The sequence below is a fragment of the Lepidochelys olivacea genome (genome assembly GCF_965140295.1).
Source record: "Lepidochelys olivacea isolate rLepOli2 genome assembly, chromosome: 3".
Taxonomy (NCBI): Eukaryota; Metazoa; Chordata; order Testudines; family Cheloniidae; genus Lepidochelys; species Lepidochelys olivacea.
The window spans coordinates 174,997,207-175,005,000 of NC_140413.1; the positions used below are offsets into that span (position 1 = coordinate 174,997,207).

At 40.8% G+C, this 7,794-nt stretch overlaps 1 long non-coding RNA gene across 1 annotated transcript in view; it reads right to left on the reverse strand.

Moving 5' to 3' along the window:
• Positions 1-831: 831 nt before the first annotated feature.
• Positions 832-7,794, reverse strand: part of LOC311517855 — a 7,196-nt gene continuing 233 nt past the window's right edge. Inside the window, exons 1-4 of the long non-coding RNA XR_014710809.1 lie at positions 7,655-7,794; positions 7,264-7,323; positions 4,238-4,492; positions 832-1,233 (exon numbers count right to left, since the gene is read on the reverse strand). The exon at positions 7,655-7,794 is cut by the window's right edge and continues 233 nt beyond it. This is a non-coding gene — a long non-coding RNA (uncharacterized lncRNA). The remainder of the gene's footprint in view (positions 1,234-4,237; positions 4,493-7,263; positions 7,324-7,654) is intronic.

The following is a 7,794-nucleotide window of genomic DNA, read 5'->3' on the forward strand; positions in this document are numbered from 1 at the left end:
GGGTGGGGGGAGTTCCCTTTTCCTTAAAATAAGGACCCAGCCTCATCGTGTCTGTCTCAACAAGGCAAAGATTTTAGCAAAATCGGGATAGGGGGTGTGTGGGGGGGGGCGGTGTTGATCGGTTTAATTAGCACAGTAGTTGTTTTATGAATGACTTTGGACTACTGCCTGAGTGAGGATCGGTTAGAATTTCTCAAAAGTGATTAATAAAAAAAGAGAGGCTAATCCTGCAGAGCCAGACGTTGTCTCACACGAGTACATGCTATCTCAGGGCTTCCAGTTTCAGGGTGTGTTTTAAGGCATTTTTAAAAAAAGAGCGGTAGGGCTGTTTTGCAATGTGGAGTCCCCAGGCAGAGATGACTATTATAAAGCCCATCCTCTCGGGTGGAGAGAGAGCTCAGAAAGCCCTGCTGTTCCCGTGCAGCCGTCCAGAGTTCGCCCAGTCTGAATTAACAACTGTGTAAAACTAGATCAACTGTCCAACTGCCTTCCCGCCCCGCCGTCTCCCCCCGACCCCTCCCCAGCTCAGCAGCTCCCTGCCTTAATATGGCGCCTGCAAGGGAGAGAAGCACTTTCTTGATGTTTAGCAGTTGAAAAGTACTCCCTGAAGGTCACATCAGGCAATTTGTCCGTTTCCTGCCTCAGATCTTCAGGGCTATGCATTTGCGTGTCAGGGGGGGCTAGGAGGTAGCTTGGTGCGCTCTACGCACGCTTGGCTGTCAGGGTGTAACCCAGCCCAAAAGGAAATTTCATAACCAAGCAGCCATCCTACTGATAAAAATAAACTGGACAGAAACACTGGGGCAGATCTCACAAGCCAGATGTGCCATTGTTTTTAATTGTTGCATTTATTTATGTATATGAAACAAAACAAGAATTCTGCGTTGGTTCTTGTGGATGGAAATTAAAAAGACTAAAACCTCCTTTGTGACCCTATTAAGACTCATGAGCGCCATCCTCAGCTGCTCGTGGCTGCTCTAGGGAAAAGAGTTACTATTCTTCGGGGAGAGTAGTTTAGGAGGAAAACTCCATCTCCCTGGATTGACTGAGCAGCAAAACACCCTCCCCGTCAGCTAGTTAAATGCTTCTACCCAAAGCAGGGCTGCTAACTACATTAGTCAAATGTTCTCTGCTTCACATTTTGGGGTTTGGCAATTAGCACTCTTCTCTTGCAGCAAAGGAGAATAACGTGCATATGATTGATTTTTTTTTTTATCCCACTGAAGGAAGTGTCTGAAAAAAAAAAGAAAATATTAGGTAGATATAATCTCCCTCTAACTCTCTGGTCTTGGTAATAGATTAGGCTACATGATACTACATTCCAAATAAAATAAACAAGGTCTTAGAAGAGGAATCTCCTCTTCCTAAGGAATATTTACCCTATGGTCATTACACCTTTAATAGCCCTCGCTTACCTTACCTTGCAGCAGGTAAGAAAGCTATTGCTCCCCTCTCTCTCTGTGCCTAGAACCCGGGATTTCAAACACAATGTCCTCGATTTTAAAGTGCTATGTACCAGATAATGGTGGGGGGACAGGCAGGGTTGCAATGTTATTGACTGCATACAATATATAAGATGGAAACGTTTAAGACTTTTAACTTTTTGTTGCACTGACACGCTGTATTTTTATCAGATACTATTATGTAGACAGCAGCATTGTACTGTAGCTGCCTCACAGTTGCTGGATCGTTTCTATCAGATGAAAGATTTTGAATAGTTTTCTTTCAACAATGCATCCCTTTGGTCTGGATACAAAGCATGTAGGCATGGTATACACTTAAACAGCTCTGTCACACAGAAAGATTAAATAGAGTATATATCGAAGTCTGTCTACATCATTATACGTACAGGGAACAGAATGAAGTTTCCCTTCACCAGTGAAGAAGCCCATTAAAATCTGATGTCCTAATAGCATCTTCCAGATTTTTCTTATCTGTGATATTCGCTAAGCTGTTAAAAATCTTTACAGCTTGGCTTTAAAACCAGCTGTTTCTTAAGGAAGGAGTGAGTCTGATAACAGAATCTTCTAAGAAAATCTACTTCTCTAGGTCTATTAAATGGCTAAATTATACCATATCTATCTATCTATCATACACATAGTATATGGATCTCTCTGTGTGTGTATATAACAAGTGTACATATGGATGCATAGATATATAGATTTTTATACATACCCGCAAATATATCGATATAGCTACATAAATATAGCATAATTTATAAGACATACAAACCACACACACACACGTGTGTGTGTGTGATATTAGAACACCTATTCCTTCAATGAAATACACATTTCTTTTTAAAGACTTGCCCTGCCACTCCCAAGTCCCCAGGTTTATTGCTTGAATACAGTTTTTGTCAGTGGCGGCTTCGTGTCGGTTTAGAAAAGTTGAAGGCAGAAGGTGATTTTGCACTGAAAGGCTCTGAGCCTTGGAGTTTTTTATTCACTGCTTAATCAAGCGACTTGACCAAACTGCACGTGCTGAGTCCAACTTTTCTCTTCCCCTTTTCCCAGCTTTGTGCTATCCACTGATTGAGTCCTCATATTAAGCTCGAGTTCCTTTCTAAGCGACTGCTAAGAAGTCAAGAGCATCCTTGCTTGCTTTCTCTCTATGGCCTTTCATGCCCTCAATTTGTTATTCTACTGACACTTTCTTAAAGTTAGTGCAGAGCATTGAAACATTAGTGACAAAAGCCCTGGAAAATCTCTCACTCCTCACTGCTAAATCCTCTAATGGGTCAATGCAGGTCGAATTTTTATTTGATTTCCAATAATCTCTAGCAGTTAAAAATTAAACTTACCTCAGATCAGCGTTGTACCCATGGTGTATTTTCTTGCATTTGTACGCCATTGACTCTCTGATTTCATACCACATGTACCCACTAATTTATGAATGAGTGTATATATCTGTATTTATCTGTATCTATGTCTTTATATCTCCAGTAAGTCTTTCATTCTGTGTCAAAATAACATCATGTCACTCCATGCCAAAAGTATATTTATCCAGTCAAATAGCAACTGCAAGCGGCATCATCTTTATCAAACCTTCATTTTTGTTGTACACGAGTGTTAAATATCTTTTCATTTCTTTTACTATTTTAAAATATGTATCAGAGTAATTGTTACTTGGAGGTCTTTTATGCATCTAACACTCCTATGGTTCATACGTTTTTTGTTCTTTTATTCTTGTGCTGGGAGATTACATACACTAATTTCTTTTGACATCTAGAAAGCATGTTTAATATTTTTTAAAATTCCTGATTCTTAAAGTTTGTCACAATGATCAAAGATTTTAGTTAACGTTCCTAAAACCTTCCACTTTTTAACTGAAGAATTCTATTTATCTTAATTTGCTGCCTCGGATTTTGCCAAATATTTGTTTTATTCTGTGGTTTAAATAAGTTTCAGTGTGATCCACCAATAAGCATTTCCACTAACTTGGGGTCAAGTGGATATAATTTACATGATAAAGAATAATGCCTGTTTTGGCCAGTTTGAAACAACTTCACCTATGCCATCATTAAGGAGAATTTGACACTTTTAGTAAAAAAGATAAATCATTGGTTATGTATAGTGCAGTTTTCCTATTCGAGTTACTGTATAAAGGCCAACTTCTTAGGCTCTTGAATTTCTGTATCATTTATAGCCTTAAGGAGGGCAAATTTGTACCTGCTGTTATTTAAAGTTTCACATATTAGCTTGAGAAGGTCTTACCAGGCCAGTAGATCGTTTATTTATTTCGAGTTTAAAGGCAGTCTTAATTAAAGCAAATGAAATCTAAAAAAATAAGCCATTATTATGGACCACACCAACCCAGTCCAAACTCGGAATGGATTATTTCCGGGTTGTATATAAAAGGAATTAGGTTTATCTCCTGCATATCCTCTGGCTTCTCTCCTTTTGGGGGGGGAGGGCCGCTGGGAGAATACTTTATTTAACCATGTAGATGCCTATGACCCATTGGTTGGCAAGGTAGAGCAGTGTTCAGGACAGAAAAGTTAAAAAGGAAAGGGACAAGCCAAGGTGCTCTCTTGGGGCTCAGAGCCACCTGTCTTCGTTTCTATTGCATTCCTTTAAGAACAATTTTTAAAAATCAGGTTAATGCTGTTGATGTCCCTATTTCTTCTCTCTCTTCTTCAGTCATTTTCAGTTGAGGTGATACCACACATACACACATGCACGTTATATTATAGATGAGACCATCAGAGGGTGATCTTGTTCCATATATACCTTACCTTCCCGAGGATCCTCGAAAAAGTTTGAACTCTTGTCTTCTGGGGTGCAGAGTTAAGAAACAACATTTTTAGCTCGTCCCTCGTCAACAGCCTGGGTCCGGCAGGCTCTTCCTGGGAAGAAAGCCTCCTGCAGGCACCGGGCCACAAACTGGTGAGCTAATGCTCGCTAGCTCTGCTCACCACAGTTAGGACAAGAGAGAAGAAGGATCTTTCCTTGTAGATCTATGCTGAGTTCGGTGAGGATCTTGAAATCTGCTAGAAGTACATAAGTAGGGGGACAAAAAGGAAAGGGCTCCAAATAGATCTTTCTCGAGAATCTATCTATGTTTTTTTCGCAGATTGCAAGCTCATTTTTTAGAGTTACAATTAGCCCAATTTATTTACTTTTTTGTTTGTTCACAGCTGAATGGTAAAGCTGGGAACACTTCATGTTTACAACAGGCACAGTCTTGCAATCGTTAGGTATAGTTCAAGCAGTGTCTTGCACTGTTGTGGCTTTGCTCAATCACTGAGAGCTATGGAAAGCATATGGGAATCAATATATAGACAGTGTGGCGGGCAGATAATGGAGTAGAATGAGTGAATGTCATAATTTGTATGATGGGTTTTCTGTCGTTCAGATCGAGCAAAAATTTCTCGTGGGTAAAGGTTTAAAAAAAGTCCTGGTGCTACAAATATCACAACCCACCCGATTCTCTTCCTCCCCATTTCATTTTAAAGGTAGGATTTTCAGGAAGAAGCTAATGACTTTCATTTAATTGGCCAGGCCCTGATGTAGTGGATTGTTCTCCCAGCCCTGTGCCTTTGTTGCTTTTGGGGAAAATAAAGCTAATCAAACCTTTTGTCATGGCCAAATTCTCCCTTGGGGTCTTCCAAACATTTGTTTGAATAATTTACCTCAAGAATTGAACATACTAATTGATTTTAAAATGCTAGTCCAGAGGGAGGAAGGGCGCAGGGGCTCCAAATCACAGGCAAAGAGCAAATGTATACCTGACAGCAGCGAAGCGTCCATAATTTGATACACCTCATTCTGCAGTGTGTGTGTGCACTTCAGAAGGCGAAGGAAGAGTGTGTCCGAATCATTTCAATAAATGTTTTCTTAAGGAATGTTTGATTGCACTAGTTTAAAGGGGCCACATCCATGGAGCCCTGGGGACTTTGCTTTGATATTACATTGGCTAGTAGATATTTTTCCATTCCAATAAATGCACGTTGTCATCTAGCTCTCAGAAGCTCTGCTGTCTGGCATGTGTAAACTCTTCTTTAAGAAAGAGAAAGGGGGTGGGGGGGGGGGCTGAATCCAGGGGGCTGCAGGTTCTATGTGCTTCAGTCCCATTCAAAGCAGAATTTTGATGCGATTCATTAGAAGTAACGAGTTGACATAAGGTAAATCTACATTGAGGGGGCCTTTCTTTCAGTGTATGGGGAAGCTTCATTAACCATCGCTAACAAGGCGTGCAAATGCTCTGATTGGGCAGCTTTCTTATAACGCCAGGGCCTTTGCAGGATGCCCACCTAATGAGGGTCACTAAAAGAGATTGATAAAATATTCAGATTTTCTGTCACACCAGGAACTTTTTATTAAAGGGGAAAGTTGAGGCAACTGTGTCGTTGTTTACCTTTTGAAGGCACAACCGCATAAGAAGAAACCCAGATCTCTTCGAAAACCTTATCTCCAAGAGAGGATTGGGTTTTTATGGTGTTTTTTGTTTGTTTGTTTGTTTGTTTGTTTTTGGTAAACCCTTAATGGTTTCCTATCTCCTTCCCCCCCTCCCCCAACCTAATTATGTTTTCCTGGGGTTACTGTACTGAAAAATAAGAAAGAAAGAAAAAACTTGACTAAAATGTTCTGGTTTTGACAGAATTATTAAAATCCGCCTGATGGCTTAATGACATGTCAATCATTTCAGTGCTGCTGGTTGTTGTTAATATGTCAGCATCTGTACACATGACTATTAAACATGCTACTTTCATCAGTGTAACATTTTACAGGCTGGAGGGCTTTTTTCTCCCTCTGTAATTTATTTCTACTACTTCTCATTGCTAGGTTACATTTTCTAATTAGAGCTAAGTATTTCACTTAATATTTAATTTAGATGTACAGCACATATATCATACCTAGATCAATCAATCAAGTGTCCCTTGATGATAATGCTGCATCATTAAGAGTTGTATTTAATACAGAAGCCAGATGATGTATGTATGCTTATGCTGCTAACCAGACACTTTCAAAATGAGGAATGTGAGTTTGTCGTTAGGAGACATACTGCACGGACGTTCACTTTTGAGCTAAACGCCTAATCGAAAAAGTTTGCTGCTTAAAGAACTCTGGACTTTGGAACGGCAACAAATTTCATTCCTTAATTCCCTTCCCAAATAAATATTTCATATTTTCCACCAATGGACGTGTTTACCCAAAGGAAGGGGAGAGGTTAATTTCGTAGCTTTGGTATTGTTTCGGGCAAGTAATAAAATACCCGGCCTGCCTCTCACACCCACCAAAACCGTTAAAAATGATTTGCCCACATTTTTACACAACATATACCGCACTCATTACATCAACAGGATTGAATTACAGGAGCCGAACGGGCCAGCCCTGACACAGACACCAAATACGCGGTCATTTATCTTGGGAAATCGTGGCTTTAAAAAGGGGGGATAATTCCAAATAATGCGGCTGTACAATATTGTCGGCACTTGCCACTTACGAATGACAAAAATTCAATTAAATCCTCATAAAAAGTAGATGGATGTGATCATTTCTCCTTTACCTGCCTGATTCTCTCCCTCCCGCTCTTAATTTCACCCGCCTCGGCCCCGTGATACTGTATTTTAGAGCTTCCCTTCTAGCTAGAAGGTGACCAGACACAGATAGGGCACCGAACCCCTGTTTGAACCAAAACACTCCGGAGTGCCGAATGAGTCATTCTCGAGTCAGGCTTGGGGGGCATTTACTGGGCAGCAGAAAATCAGAACCTAGTGGGAACTACATATCAAAGCAAGCAGTAAAGTAAAGAGCCCACCTCTCCTTTCTCTCCCACAGAAGGTCCCCCCGAAACAGGGCAGGCTGGAAACATCAGCGCCTTAAACAGAGACACACACAACTTGACATTAATTTCTTGGTGCATCAGAAAAGAAAACAAATTTCTCTCCAGCTCTTCCCTGCAAAGCCACATGTCATTATATGAGCTAAAACAATGAATCATGCGGGATAAAATAAGATTAAGTTGAAATGGAGTTTAGCTCCCAAGCTTTCCCCAGCACTGTAAAGATGTCTATCAGTAAGGAGAACACTCTGATCATTTCCACGGACGCCTAAGCCACAAAGTGAGTAGGGAATTGGGGGTGGGGGGGGGTCAGAACAAAACTAAGAGTCTTCCCTGCGGGTCTTGAGTGTGTGAATAAGAAACTTACAGGATCCGGAAAGGATTTTCCGAGTCGAGAGGGGTTTGCTTTCCCAGTCCTCTTGTTTGCTTTCCTTGCTGCTGGCGATCATGGCTTCGTACCTCTTCCCCTCGACAGTAACTCACTAGTTCAGCTCGTCCGGATTCAGC